Below are 15320 nucleotides of genomic sequence, written 5' to 3' on the forward strand. Positions count from 1 at the left end.
TTTAAATAAAATAAATTGGACGAAGTGTAATTCTTTCAATTTGGGGATATGATTGATTAAAGGTGATCAAGAAAAATTAGTTGTAAAAAATTAAGACTTTCATTTAGGGGATTTTTTTAAAAGTGGAATGATGATATTTATTTGTTTTGGAAACAACACATCTAAACTTATTAAAACTTAATTTTCCTGCACTTATCATATATAAACTTAGGCCCTGTCCTATTCACCTTGTTTTCACGTGTTTCAGGTCTAATATATTAGATAAGTTAAGTTAAGAAAAAAAAGTTTTAATAGGATACAGTTATTCAAGTACAAATTACAACTACTACCTCTATTTCACATTTTTTACAACTTTGAAGGGTGCACAAACTCCTATGAAAAATTTGTTTTTGAGTGTAAATAGAGAGAGAAAAATAGGAATGCAGGTGATGAGGAGAAAGATAGAGAGAAATGACAACTTAAAAAGGAAATAAAACCTTAGTTGCAAATAATGTGCAGCATCCATTTTTGGCAAAAGTTGCAAAAAATATGAAATAGAGATAGTAAAATAAGTTTTAATAAGTTCATAATAATTTAGGTAATATAATAAGTTCACTTAACTTCAAATAAGTAAAATCAGGTAAATAAAACATACCCATAAGTAATTAAACTTGTCTGAATTTATTAGACTTGAAATAAGTAAAAATAAAGTGAATAAACAAACTTTTATAATATTGAGTACAATATATTTAGCTATGTTCAATTACGATAACTCCACCTTAAATCAGTAAGATTTAATAAATATTTTAAACAGTAAAACTCATTGATTTCAAAGAGCATATCCAATAGCAAATTAGTGAAACATAATTTTTTATAGTGAAAATAATTATAGTTTAGTGAAAATAAATTCATGTCCAATAAAAATATTTTAATTTTAGCAACAAACAAAACATTTAAATTCAGCCAAAATAGTTTAGGTTTTCGTACATAGAATGTAAAGAAAACATAACCTATTAATTCTAATAGAGCTTATTTTTCAAAAATTAGTGAAAACTATAATGAACAAAATAGAGCCTTTCTTTGAAAACTTTTACCGTCATTAACAAAACTCTAATTTGTCTTTATAAAATGTTACTCCCTCCGTTAATTATTATATGTAACTTTGAAATATTTTATATCTCACCAATAATAACCCAGAGTTGCACATAATAATTAACGGAGGTAGTATTATATTCTAATGTTGTCTAAAATCTTTTTCAAGAGATTAGTCATTTTATTAATTTTAAAGTCATTTGATATTTACATTTAAAGTTGGTTGGCGCGTGCGTAGCACGCGGCGATCCAACTAGTAATTAAATAAGAAAATTTAAGTTTTTTTTTTTTTAAAAAAAAAAAATTTTCAATTCTCCATTTATATGGAGTAATTCGGAAAATTTACATTAAAAACAAATTTAGCAAGATCTTTTAATCTGCAATGTAACTAGTTCTAAGGTGATTTGTACTTATATTGAAATTTTAGATTTTCTTGAATTGAAATTGTATATAAGTGCCGTTTGATTATCTTTTATTAATGAAATCTTTTTTCTTTTTGTCAAAAAAAAAGGCGGGTCAATGGTGGAAATCTGGAAAATCGAGATTGTATTTTACAATATTTTACGTTTTATTAGTTAGCTTTTAACAACATTTTATATTTTATTAGGTATTTCCTTACAATATTTTATTTAGTTATTTATTAGGTAGGTTTTTACATGCAAACTAGAGCAAACCCACAATGCTCATAAACTGTAGATTTTAATGAAATCAACTGCGAATTCCTAAATGAATTGGATAGAAAATATCAAAAATAGCCAAATTTGTAAACCTGATAAAGAAAAGAGAAGTGTTGGAGTTCTAATTAGAAGTATATTAAAAATAAAGCTGCTAACGCGTGCGATGTCATATAAGTTTTTTAAGTTAATTTAAATTAGGTCATATTTGGTAAAAGTAGCGGGTAACTTTTAGCGGTCGAGTAGCGGGTAACTGTTAAGGTAGCGAGTAGCGATTAATTAGTAGTGGGTAGAGGTTAGCTATCAAATTAACGATTGATAGTTTGAGTGTTTGGCAAAAGTAGTGGGTTGCAATAACAAAATATATCAAAATTCATATATATTGCATTAAAATTAATAAAAATTTGCCAAACACTACTTGCTACTTTTAAATGCTACTATTTTTAACATTTGAGAAAAGCTACCTAAACGCCACCTCTATCGCTAACCGCTACTAAAATCGCTACCTTGCTAAACACTCTCAAATTTTTTCTAATAGTGTTTTGATTTGACTGGTCAAAACGCTAACCGCTACCTCAAACGCTACCTCCAATAGGGCCTTAGCTACTTTGAGCTCTAATGACTAGCTATTTACTTTCTCTGTCCCTGAATAACTGGCATAATCAACATTTGCACACATGCCAATGCATTAATTTGACCTTATTTTTTATATAATTAGATATTAAAGAAAATTATATTAAAAGTCATACTCGTATTATGAAACTTTATATTAATACCTATCTAAAAACATATTTTGTCAAGTTTTTATTATGTTAGTATAATACTCCCTCCGTCCCCTTTTGATAGTCCCTTATGGACATTTTTCACGAGAATTAATAAGCACAAATAAGAATAATAAAAGTACATTGAAAAAGTAAATTGACATTGGGTATGCAAAAAAGTAGGCCAATTGACCAGATTGGTAAATAAAAAAGACCCTTAGTGACAAATTGGTAAAAAAACTTAATCCGGCGACAATTTGGTAAAAAAAGCTAACTATATGCGACAATTTGGTAAAAAAAAAAAAAAAAAAACTCCGGCGACATTTAACCCAAAAAATCTTATTTTTGTCGACAAACTCTTTAAAAATCTTAATTTAATTTGGTTTTTGTGTTTTTAAATTTATTTTTCCCATGTAAGATTTTGAATTACTATGCCATCCCCTTTTTATTTTGCTAAATCCCAATACCAATTTTTTTTAACCCCTTTTTAAAAGAATTTCGTTAAAAAATTAAAATTAATAGTTGTTGGAAAAAGCAAATGGGGTGAATATTTTGGGACTAAAGGGACCATCCAAAAGGGAACGGATGGAGTATGTAAATAGTGAAAAAAAAATAGAAAATCAACATCTCTATTATTCTATCAGAAATTCAGAACGGAGAGAGTACTATTTATGAAAAGTCTTCCAATAACTTATTTTATTTTATTCTACTATTAATGCAGTTTTAAATTAAAAATTTGAATAGAATCCGAATGCATGTTGATCCCAAATTCCCAATCGAGAATGTCAATTAAATAAAGAATAAAATCTAGATTTGTATAACCGTAAGTCATATTGAGCTGGATGCCGACGACTAACCAACAATAATTTGTACTTTATAATAATAGGTTGCATGCAATGAAATCTTACTAGTTACTATAAATAGGGTTCGGGTTGTAGGGTTAGAGGCATCCTCATTAAAAACTACTAGAGTTATTAAAAAAAAAAGGCAAATAACTTTTTTAATCTTCTAGTAGTAGCTACTTTACTAAAATCCCAAAAATGGAGGGCAAGAAAAATTATGTATTAAAAGTATTTGTCGTTCTTGCATTAGGTAATTTTATAATTATGCTTCGTAACTATATTTCTAAATTAAAATTGTATTGAGTTGAAATTTTATGAAAAAAAATAAAATTACGACGTTATTAATTATATGTTTGTTATTAAAATCTACAAAGTATTTTTTTACTAGCCAATATTAATTTTGGTATGTATTGATAAATTTAATTGCAGTGCAAATGATGTTGGTTGGAAATGTACAAGGATGTGCTGGTGTTGGAGAAGGTTGTGGGGCTTTTAATTGGTGTTGTAATGGAGGTTCATGTTCAGATTCCTTGAGTGGAGGTGTATGTGTATATGGTAAGCCTTAGCAAAGCCCCTATTAAAACGTCTATATCGATTTAGCCCTTTGTTATACTCCGTATAACATATATACAGAGTAAAATGTAACATTATATATACTACCTCCGTTACAGGTTATGTGCAACGATTTGACATAAAGCAGAGAGGGAAAATGTCTAATCGTTGCACATAACCTATAACGGAGGTAGTATAATACTCGGTACGTACGTACGAATTGAAGATAGTAATGCACGCTTCTGATGAGTGGGATGTTATTTTTGCAGACTCATTCTCAGGTTGCAAGGGGCTTGGGGAAAGTTGTGGATTTTTTGATGCTCCATGCTGTGGAAAGAGGGTTTGTTCAGCCACCCTTTCGGGTGGCACTTGTTCAGACTAACTGCGACGTCCAAAATCTTCAACAATATATTCTCAATTAATCATCATGGGATCATATATATATCTACTAAGGAGTAATATATATGCTACTGATGATAAGTAGTATTATTCCAGCATTATGTATTTTTGATTTGTCATATTTAAATTGTTGCGTGTATTTCACTACTCAAATTGTAATTCTCCCCGGATTTGATTCGGAGTGCATAATAATAAGTTTTTTTTTTAAGTATTAAGCATCGTTATCAATCTTATCATTATTACTAAATTGTACGGAGTACTCCGTATTATTTGCCAGATTTGCCACTGTGTATTATTCCACATAAACAGAATCAGCATTCATAGCTGCCGTCCGTCAAATCTGGCGGAAGACGAGCAATATATTGTCAAATCTCACAGATTATACATTCATCAGATAATCAATACATTTTCAGCTCCTTAATTCGATCATACTGTATGGTATATGTATATTGTATATAAATATACACATTAATGCTCAACCATTCTTACTTTATTTTGTCAAACCTACTCTGACGTACTCCTAAGTCCAAATATTCGTATAAATTGAAATAAATTTATTAAAATTTCTAAGATTTATTATGAGTAGGTTTATTTCTTAGGCAAATTGAGTCGAGTTAATTTCATGTTGGGAATCTCAACACTAACAAAACCTGTTTAACAGTTTAAGTAAATGTGAGGTGTCATGCATATTAACATGATATTAATCAAACGTATTGAGAACCCTCGACAATAACTCAATATTTTCGTGTCCAATTTGTGTCGTTTCAACTTTAGACAGCTCTATCTAATTTCAAATAGGTTTACTCCCAAATACGAAGTACAAATCAAAAAATTAAATAAAGTCAATAATAAAAATTTGAGATAGTCCAAATTAAAGTCAAAACAAACTAACATAAAACGGAGGAATTGAAGTACACACTACTATATTTATTAGGTATATAAAACTTTGACTACAATATTTCACTAAATTATTAAAAATATATATTAGGAAACAGATGTATGTATGGTAGACCATAGGGCTACATATAATAAGAAGATAAAATTGGAAACAATAGGCATAATACATTATCATGCAAAATGTCCGTATTAAATAGGTGTTAATATTAAGTTTCATAACATCACTTTTAGTCAAATGGTGCACTAACAAGTAACAAGTATATCAACTTTGATTGTGTCAATTATTTAAGAATCAAGTTAATATAAAATAATAGTTAATGCATTTCCCTACCTTATAAAAAGTATGTCAACTTTGATTGTGTCAATTATAACTCTTAGGAATAGTGTGCTACCTATGTACAAAAATGCGTATTTACTTTTTTACCCTCATTAATATATTTACACTCATTAATATATTTAGTGCTTTTTTTAATCATTAACATATCATCAATTCATTCAAAGTTGTTTCCAAAAATAAAAATAAAAATTGGGTCAACAAAAAAAGTCCCTCGCTTAGGGTTTCGCAGCAGTCCCTCCTAGGGCATAGTAGTTGAGTCGAGTTAGTATTTCCTAGTAATTTCCCTCCTATTTCCATCAATTTCTTGAATTACATTCATCTTTTTACTCTGTTTTGCTCTGATTTTCGATATAGCACATGATCTGGTGAAAGAATGGGAGAAATTAAAATTAACAGAAGACGAAGATGCGGTGATTGGGGCTGAATCCCTCGAGGCTGATATAGGAGAACAGAATGTGCAATTGAAGTTGACTTTGGTAGGGAAATTATGCACGATCAAACCCTATAACTCTGAGGCGATGAAACGAACCCTACAAACAGTTTGGATTCTGAAGGAAGTTGTTGCAATCAGGGTCGTGGAAACCAACTTGTTTGTTTTCCAATTTTTCTGTGAGACTGATTAAGATCGTGTTATCGAGGGGTGTCCATGGTTCTTCGATGACAAGATTCTGTTGATGAAAGAACTCCAGGGGGATGAACAACCCTCTGAGATCTCTTTTACCCATGCTCCAATGTGGGTTCGATTACTTGACGTTCCTTTTAATAGGCGTAATGCTGCTACGATGTATGCTGTCGGAGAATTTCTTGGTGGTTTTATTGAACTAGACGAAGATGATCCTTTGGGATTGAGTGAATTCGTTCGACTAAGGATCAATGTTGATGTTAGGAAGCCTTTGCGAAGAGGATTTAAGCTAGCCACGGGTGTTAATTCATCAAAGTGGATAGACATGAAATACGAGAGACTGGCAGATTTTTGTTTCTTCTGTGGGATGCTAGACCACACGGATAGAGACTGTCACTCCAAAGAGCTTGCAAGGGTAGAAGAAGAAGAATTGGTATTTCAGTACGGTCCATGGCTGCGTGCAACTCCCAAAAAGAAAATAAAATTCAATATGTTCGAAAGGGAGAAGGAAAGAAAGTGGAAAGAAAATCTGAGTACTTGTTCATACACCAAACCAAAGAATTTTAATGATCCTGGTGTTATCAAACTCGGTCCTCCAGGGGCTGCTCGAAAATTGTGCTTTGGTTCCCCAAAATCCCCTTTTTTGGGTAATGAACAAGTCCACACTCAATCTGCCAGACAAGTACGCTTGGTACCTGAGAAGGCTGAAGGAAGCTCTATGATGGTCTTAAGACCAAAGAGCATTGATCAGAACAATAAAGCTGCCCCAATTCAGAACACTAATCTGGTGGATGGAAACTACGATGAGAACATGCCTGATCGGATTCAAGACTTCAACTCAGAAGCTACTGCTGCCAAAGTCATTCCTCCTAGAAGCACCTCCCTTGACAATATCACCACGAGCAATGTTGTGCCTTCTGACCCGATGATCAATACGACGGGGGTTGAAGACAGACCAGTTAAAGAAGGAGGATGGAAGAGAAAGGATAGAGCTGCTATCTTGCGAAGCAAGGAAGCTACTGCTGGGACTCAATGCGCATTATCTTCAACCAACCGTAAAAGAAGTGTTGAAGTGAACGAATCGAACAGTGAGAAGATGAAGAAAGTGAAGCTAGTTTACTCTTTAACCGGAGACGGAATAAATCAAGTAGAGGGTGTTGGCTGCAACCAACCCCTCGAAAAGCCATGAATACTCTATGCTGGAATGTTCGAGGGCTTGGCAATCCTCGAGCAGTTGGTGCACTCCGGAAATGGTGTGCTTCTCTTGCCCCTAATCTTGTTTTTCTTTCCGAAACTAAAATCAATAAAATTGCTGCTGAAAATGTAAAACATAGATTAGGCTTTGATTGTGCTTTTGGTGTTAGTAGCATAGGGCTCTCTGGTGGTTTATGTTTGTACTGGAACAGTAGCTTGTTAGATTTTGTGCTTGTTTCCTTCTCAGATCACCACATTTATGGAAAAGTTATTGTAGACACCCATTTGTGTCTCCCCAAAACCAAACCCAGTGATGAGTACCTTTCGCATCGAATCATAATCGGATGAAGCGAAAGTGTGGAAAGTTTAGTGTTGCGGAAGGTTTTAATTTCTTTTCTCTGTTCTCTGTTTTTGAAAACTTATTTTAAGAAAACATCCAATCCAGTTTGGTTGGTCCATGATATGGGTCCAATAGTAGTGTAGTTGGATGGGGCTTGCCAAGAGCTTTCCAACGATATATTATAAGCCCAATTCCGATGAATATTGAGGAAGTTATGGCCAATTTACTAAACTGGGCCCGGTTTGAGCCTTATGTACGGCCCAATGAACTAGGGGAGGACCTAATATGATTTATCATTACTAATGCAATTAGGAATGGTTTTAGTCTTCTAGATTCTTCTAGAAGGTTCTTTTCATTCCTAATTCAATTAGCATTGATAAATTGACTTTTGTTGACTTTCAGAATTTTAATTAAGATCAAAGAGCATTTTTGAGGAAAGATACGATTTTATCCTCCAGTACGGCAAATTTATCTGATTTTCGAAAACGCGTCAAAAACACGACTAGCGCCTGACGCCAGGAATTGGCGCCTGGCACTAGGACCTGGCGCCTGGCGCTGGCATTGGCGCCTGGCGCCAATTAGCTGGTGCTGGCGCCAGCTCTGTTTTAGGTGCGCCAGCTCTGTTTTCTGTGCGCCAATGCTCTGTTTTGTTAATTTTATCTTTTTGGCTGATTTCTCTATAAATAACGTATTAAAAACTCCGTTTTCATTCATCAACAATCAGTTTTCAATTATATTCACCTACAACCAGTTTTCAATTCTCTTTCATTCTCTTTAATTATTCGCTAATTCTCATCAAGTTTTCTTTAATCATTCACCATCTCTTTCTTTCTCTTTTCTAAAAACCTAGCTTTTACATACAAAACTCCGCATTCGCAAGACTTAGAAACACCTAGCCATATTCGAAGTTGCCTTCGCCCTAGACGTGAAAGGTTTAATTTCTGAGGGTTTGGTCCCAAATCTCTCTTTCAATTATTTAATTTAATTGTTTTGATTATTATTTTCCTTGAAGTTACTAACGTGTGTATTTTGTTATTAGAAAGAGGTACGAGGCATCAAAGTAAGTGCTTTAATTGTTTTTATTGATGTTATGATGTAGAAATCATGTTTAGATTGTTATTATGATATTCCTAGTATCATGTCTAGGGTAACTTTAATATTAAATATGATTGTTACGATGCTTCCTATGTTCTTCCTAATATCTATGATTGTTAGTATCATGTTAGGGTTAAAGATTTGATTTTTATTGCTTAGTGACATGCTAGGGTTTGTTATTAATCTTGTTAGTATCATGCCTAGGATCTTGCTATTATTATGCTTTAATATTAACATGAACATGAACATGATTATGATTATAATGATTATAATTTATGATGATTATGAATATTATTATTATTATTATTATTATTTTGATGATTATTATTTTATTTATGATGATTATTTATTATGATTATTATTTTTATGATTATTATTTTGATGATGATTATAATTTTATTGTCATGATTGATTATGATTATTATTATGTTGCTTGATATTTATTGTTATTGCTTGATCACAGCTTTTTATGCATGTTTAAAGGGAATTGGTACTTGTAATCACGCTTAATAAGATAATTAATAATCTTGTTAGGGTTAATTTGATTATAATTCAAGTGATCGCCGATAATAGTTTATTTGTGCATTAAATTCAACCAACATAGATAAATAGGTTTAGGGTAAACCTGTTGATTGCATGTCAGTCAAAAAGCGCACATGAATACGATCAGAATAAAGTAGAGGCCTATTATTAGGGCAGGTTCAATCTCTTTTAGGTTGGATTTGTACCTTCATCCCCGAACCCTTATTTGGTTCAAGACCTTATGGAGTTGACGGTCTCTTAGATCGTTAAGGGGTGTAACCTTCACCCTGTGAACGGTTTACAAGTTCCTAAAACTTGTTGGCGACTCTTTTTCTCTATCTTCTTCCCTTTTGGACGCCACCGTACTTTAGTGTATGATCACAGTGGGGTTCGAGCTAGGGGTTAACGCTTGAAAATTATTCCCACAGTTTTTGGCGACTCCGCTGGGGAGGATTTCTATTTTAATTCCTGAATTTGTTTCGGCAATGATTTAGAATGAGTGGATGAGACTCGAAACGTTCTAAGTATTTCATGTGCGTAATTTTGATTAACATTATTGTCATATGCATAAAAAAGATCTCATTGGAAAGACCATCCATAATGAGTTAAAAACATAGGATTTTACACGTAGGAAATTTGAGAAATATCTTTCACAACTAGGACCGAAATAACACCGCGCGAAACTGGAAAATTTTATCGAGCACAGAAAGCTGCTGAGGCATGTGGGAAGTAGCGCTAGAGGCCAGAGCTTGGCGCCAGACTTTTAGCCGTAGCGCCAGACGCCAGCCTTGGCGCCAGGCGCTACAGTAAAAAACTGGCGCCGGTCTCTGTTTGCTGGCGCTAACCTCCCCCAATACCGAGCCAGAAATATGCGTTCTAATTTCGACCGGTTTTTTGTATTGTTTGCTCGATCCTACTTCCTGATTGAATTTTTTCTCACTTTTCTGAAACCCATATGTGTTCTACATATGGACATAACCCTCTGGAATTCATGCTCCATCTACCCGATTGAACGCTCTGTGAAACAAAGGGTACATCCGAGAATGTTGAATTCACCAAACCATGGAAGCGAGTTTTTTCTAAAACTCGCGGTGTCCCATCCACTCGCGCCAACCCTTCACGGTTAAGCTTCCGCGCGGTGCATCCAGACAATTAACCATGGACCCTCTATTGACTAAACCATATCCCGAACTTTAGAGAAATAGAGCCATGGTTAGGTTGCAAACTCATTGCATCATATTGTGCCTACTTGACTAATTGTGCATTATTTGTTGTGCATATATTCTATGTTTCTCTTAACCGTTTGTTTGACTTGTGTTGAGATTAAATAAATTAATGACTTAAAGAACTTTGCCTAATTAATTAATTAATTAATTTAAGTAAATAAAGTCTAATATTTTAATCGGAATTGACCTAGTACGACTTTAGGCATACCCCAGTTGATTTATAACACCGAAAACAGTCCCAGACTGAAGCTCCAATATTGGCGCCAAAGTCTGAGCTGTAGCGCCATACTGTGGAGTGTGGCGCCTGGCGACATCTCTATTGTCTGGCGCCAAGCTACAAAGTGTGACGCCAGTTCCGTCGTTTGGCCGACAGTTCGGATTATTGGTCGAGTCATCACCTAGTATATAATTAATCAGTTTGCTAATTAATTCGGTTAAGTTTTACTGTCAATAGTACTTGGTTGAGTCGTTAATCGAGTTTAGGCACTAAGTCCTATGGTCTTACACAAGAGTCCAAACATGTCACTTACACTCAACGCACACACCAATACACATACTTTGACCATGTCTAAGAGGGTCTTGTGTGCGCGTTTTTTCCGTCATTTTTTTAGGGGGGTAAGTCGGATATTAATCCTCCATTTAAAAAAAAAAAAAAAAACTATACTTAGTTCCCTAAAAATATTTTTATTTTTTTTCCTCCTTAAAATAAACCGTAAAGTCAAGTTGATTCGAGTCAAGTAATTAAAACGCAAAATGGTTTAATTTACAGCGCGTGGACAAGAAAAGAAGGATGGTTAATCAAGGACAACCTTTTCGTACAAGTCTAACTTTTCGACAAACCCATAGCTCGCAAGAGGAAAGCTAAGACTATAATGGCAACACAAGAAGAAGTCAACGAGCTTAGGAACCAACTGGTTACCGTGACTGAGACATTGAAGCTCCTAGCACTCAAGATCGATGATCCCGTGAAGCAACAACAGATGGACCTCATGCAAGAGAGTCTAAGCAAGCTATCTAGCGACTACAAGTTTCAAGGGCATACATCACAAGGGGTCTCGGTGGACAAAGATCTTCTTCCGCAGAAGTTCAATGCCAACGACATCCCAAAATTCAGAGCAACTGATAACCCTTATTTTCATTTAAGAGATTTCGAAACAATAATGAGTATTAAGGGTATCGATAAGAAGGTTTTCCCCTCTCTGTTCTCACTATCTCTCGAGACCGTTTGCCAACAATGGTTCTTTTCTCTCGAGAAAGAAAAGACCTCTACTTGGGAGTCCACAGCAAACGCTTTCGTTGATAGGTACAAGTGCAACTTCAAGTTGAGACTGACCATAGGGAACTTGAAATCCTCAAACAGAAAGAGAACGAAGGCTTCACCTCTTTCTTTAACAAATGTAGAGAAACCTCAGCCAAGATGATTGAGGTGCCAAGTGAAAAAGAGTCTGTGAGATTGTTCATCAAGAACCTTCAAGAAAAATATTCCAAGCATCTCAAGTATCAAAATAATCTCCATACCTTCAAGGCCGTCTATGACATTGGGATCAATATTGAAGACGACCTGGCTAAGTTAAAAGCTGCCAACAATAACTCCAACAGTGGCTGGAAAGGAAAGAAGAACGACAATCCTTCTTATTCCAAAACCACCCACTCAAACCATGTTAGCACTTTTAATTTAGGTGAAGTCCTTGCTATGAATAATCAAGGACAAAAGAAACCATTTAGGAGAAACTTTACTCCTATCGGCATGAATTATGACACCGCATTTGATCGATTAAATGCAAAAGGTCTTATAACTCCTTTCGGACCATTTGAGGACCCATCAGTCGAGAAGAGGTCAGCTAATTGGAACCCCAATGCACACTGTAAGTATCACCAAGGTAGGGGCCATTTCACCGAAAACTGTTGGAAGCTTAAGGAAGCTATCCAAGACTTAATTGACAACAACAAGCTGCCGTTGCCCCCTGCCAGTTAGAAGCCAAGCATTGATAATGCACCTCTTTCTCATGCCTTGGCCATCTCTGATGAGGAAAATGAGGTTGACCCCTCGTCTCTCATTAGACCTGTCAAAGAAATCTATGCCACAGAAAAGGAGGAGGAAACCTTTTTTGATGTCAAAGATAACCTTCCAGAACCGACAAGTAAGGAAGATATACAATTGCTCACACTGTCTATGATGGAGGTATCGCATTTACTACGTGAAGCTCTCAAAGCTATAAAGGAACCCCAAAAGAAACATGACGAGGTTCCACTTCTGAAAGATGAACCCAAGAGAGAATTCACACCCAAGAGAACGACTTACGAGGCGAAGCGTTTTCCTTTACAGGTCACTGAAAAACCCAAGAAGAGTAATAGAATCTATACTCCAATTGGGATCCCATATGCACAAATGTTTGAAATGCTCTCCGAGAACGGCGAGATCAAACCTCTCGAACCGAGACCATTCGAATCATTGAAAAGGACGGATAGATATTACTGTCAGTATCATCAATCAGGGGGTCATACTATAGAAAACTGTTTCAAATTCAAAGATTTGGTTCAGAAAATGATTGATGAAAAGAAACTAGTCCAAGTGCAACAAGAAGACGATGCAACCATCAATGGAGTTTGGGACAATGATGAAGAAGATGTCTATCTAAAAGACATAGTAGGACCTCCACCTTCTGTGTCATACGCCACAGATGACTTTTGGGCTGAAGAAGACTCATTGACAGACGTCCTCATAAGATCCGGGAGAATGCAACCTCCCGTTTCAACACAACCTATGCCTACCACACAACAAGTTCCCATACCTATCATTGAAGACAATGATATTGTTAAGCAGTTTAAGAAGACAAAAGTTGAGATGAACGTATGGAAACTCTTGGCAACATCTCGAGAACATAGGTTGGCCGTAATGAATGCCTTGGATAAAATTGGGATAGATTCTGACACTACCCCTGAGGGATTAGCCAACTTCCTCACAAGTGATCTTCCTAGTCCAATTAATTTGATCACCTTTTCTGACAAGGATTTACCCCCAGAAGGTGACAAACACTACAAGGCATTAAACCTCACAGTAGTTTGCAAGAGTATGAATGTTCCTATGACTCTTGTAGATAATGGATCGGCCATCAACGTTTGTCCACTTAGAACTGCGAGGATGCTAGGCATAAGGGACGAAGATTTAACTCCGTCTATGCAAGGAATAAGGGCCTATGACAACACTCGTCGTCAAGCTCTTGGCAAAATTACTTTGAATGTAACGGCGGGAGCAATAGAACATGCTACTACTTTCCAAGTAGTAGACATTAAAGCTTCGTTCAATTTGCTGTTGGGACGCCCTTGGCTTCATGACCTAAAGGTATTCCCCTCATCTCTCCACCAACAAGTAAAAGCTATAGTTGGGAGAATTCCTATCACCATCGATGCTTCGCCTATGAGGATCAAATCTATAGAGAATCCAATCATTAATGTGGAGCACGACGAGGATGATGAAGATTTATGGGGCTTTAACGAAGAAGTCTCCTTAATCCAGGAGGATGAAAGGACCCCTCTTTGCCATGACCCCCATTCCAACATGATTGTAAACGCCATGCTGAAGAAACAAGGACATTTTCCTGGGATGACCCTAGGAAAGAAGAAAGGAATGGCAAAATCGCTGGAGTCACCTGGCCTCCCTAAGTTAGACATTTTCGGACTTGGTTTCGAACCGACTCGGAAAGATCTCAAGCGAGCCCAGGAAAATTCAAAGGCACGTAGAGACGCTCGCATTCAAAAGAAAGCAATCCCAATGGATCAGTACCCTCTTACACTTAATGGTCAATTTATAAAAGAGGGAGAGGACTATCCATGCCATGAATTTCCCGAGCCATTCGTTGTAAACGGCATAAGACAACCGGGATTCGAAATTTTCTTGGATTGTTATTTCACAGATGAAATCCCAACTCCTATCCACAAGGAGAAAGCACCCCCATGCTTTGACTTTAACGTCATGGGATTACTGTTTGGGCGAGAAAAGAATGATCCAACTTATAAAGAGGATAACTCCTTGCTCATTCAAACAGTCCTACAAAGCGAAAGCTTCGATCCCTTTGAAGTTAATCACTCCAGCTGAAGGATCACTACAAGGGTGGCGCAAAACTATCAAAGTGACTACTCCAAACGGAAGGAAGATATCCATTACAACAGGGCAAGGACCGATGTTTGAAGAGTCGTCTGAGTCAGAGTCTGATCAGAGTCCTTCCCCCTAGAGTCTTCTAAGTCTTTAGTAGTAGCACCTTCCCCTCCTATTTCTTCTCCTAGAATAGTTAGTGATCAAGTCCCTGAGGACATTTCACTCTTTGATGTAATGATCTCAGAGTATAATAATATTTCTCCTTCTCCTTATTTCTCGTGTTCTTCTCTAACCCAAGATGACGAGCATTGCTTAACTAACAATGAAAAAGACAAAGAAATTATTAAAGCAATGGAAACACTCGAAAAGAAAACACCGGTAATTGAAGAAACTGAAACGGTTGACATCTCAAATGATTCAACCCATAAAAGAGAAGTTAAAATCGGATTAACACTGAATAAACAAGAAAGAACCGATTTAATTAACTTACTTAAAGAATTTATCAATGTATTTTCTTGGTCATACGAAGATATGCCAGGCATTAATAGAGAGATAGCTCAACACACTATACCACTAATTCCAGGAATGAAACCCGTAACACAAAAGTTACGTCGAATGAAACCCGACGTAGCTCTTAAAATAAAAGAAGTTCAAAAACAAATAACTGTAGGTTTCATCAAGGTATCCAAATA

General features: G+C 35.5%; 1 long non-coding RNA gene across 1 annotated transcript; it reads left to right on the forward strand.

Moving 5' to 3' along the window:
- The first annotated feature begins 3441 nt into the window (after nucleotides 1-3441).
- LOC145631107 (uncharacterized) lies at nucleotides 3442-4546 on the forward strand. The gene is made up of 3 exons (XR_014112345.1): nucleotides 3442-3598; nucleotides 3778-3903; nucleotides 4170-4546. It is a non-coding gene; the product is annotated as an uncharacterized LOC145631107 (long non-coding RNA).
- The last annotated feature ends 10774 nt before the right edge of the window (nucleotides 4547-15320 follow it).

The sequence above is a fragment of the Chenopodium album genome, chromosome 5 (assembly GCF_948465745.1).
Source record: "Chenopodium album chromosome 5, dcCheAlbu1.1, whole genome shotgun sequence".
Lineage (NCBI taxonomy): Eukaryota > Viridiplantae > Streptophyta > Magnoliopsida > Caryophyllales > Amaranthaceae > Chenopodium > Chenopodium album.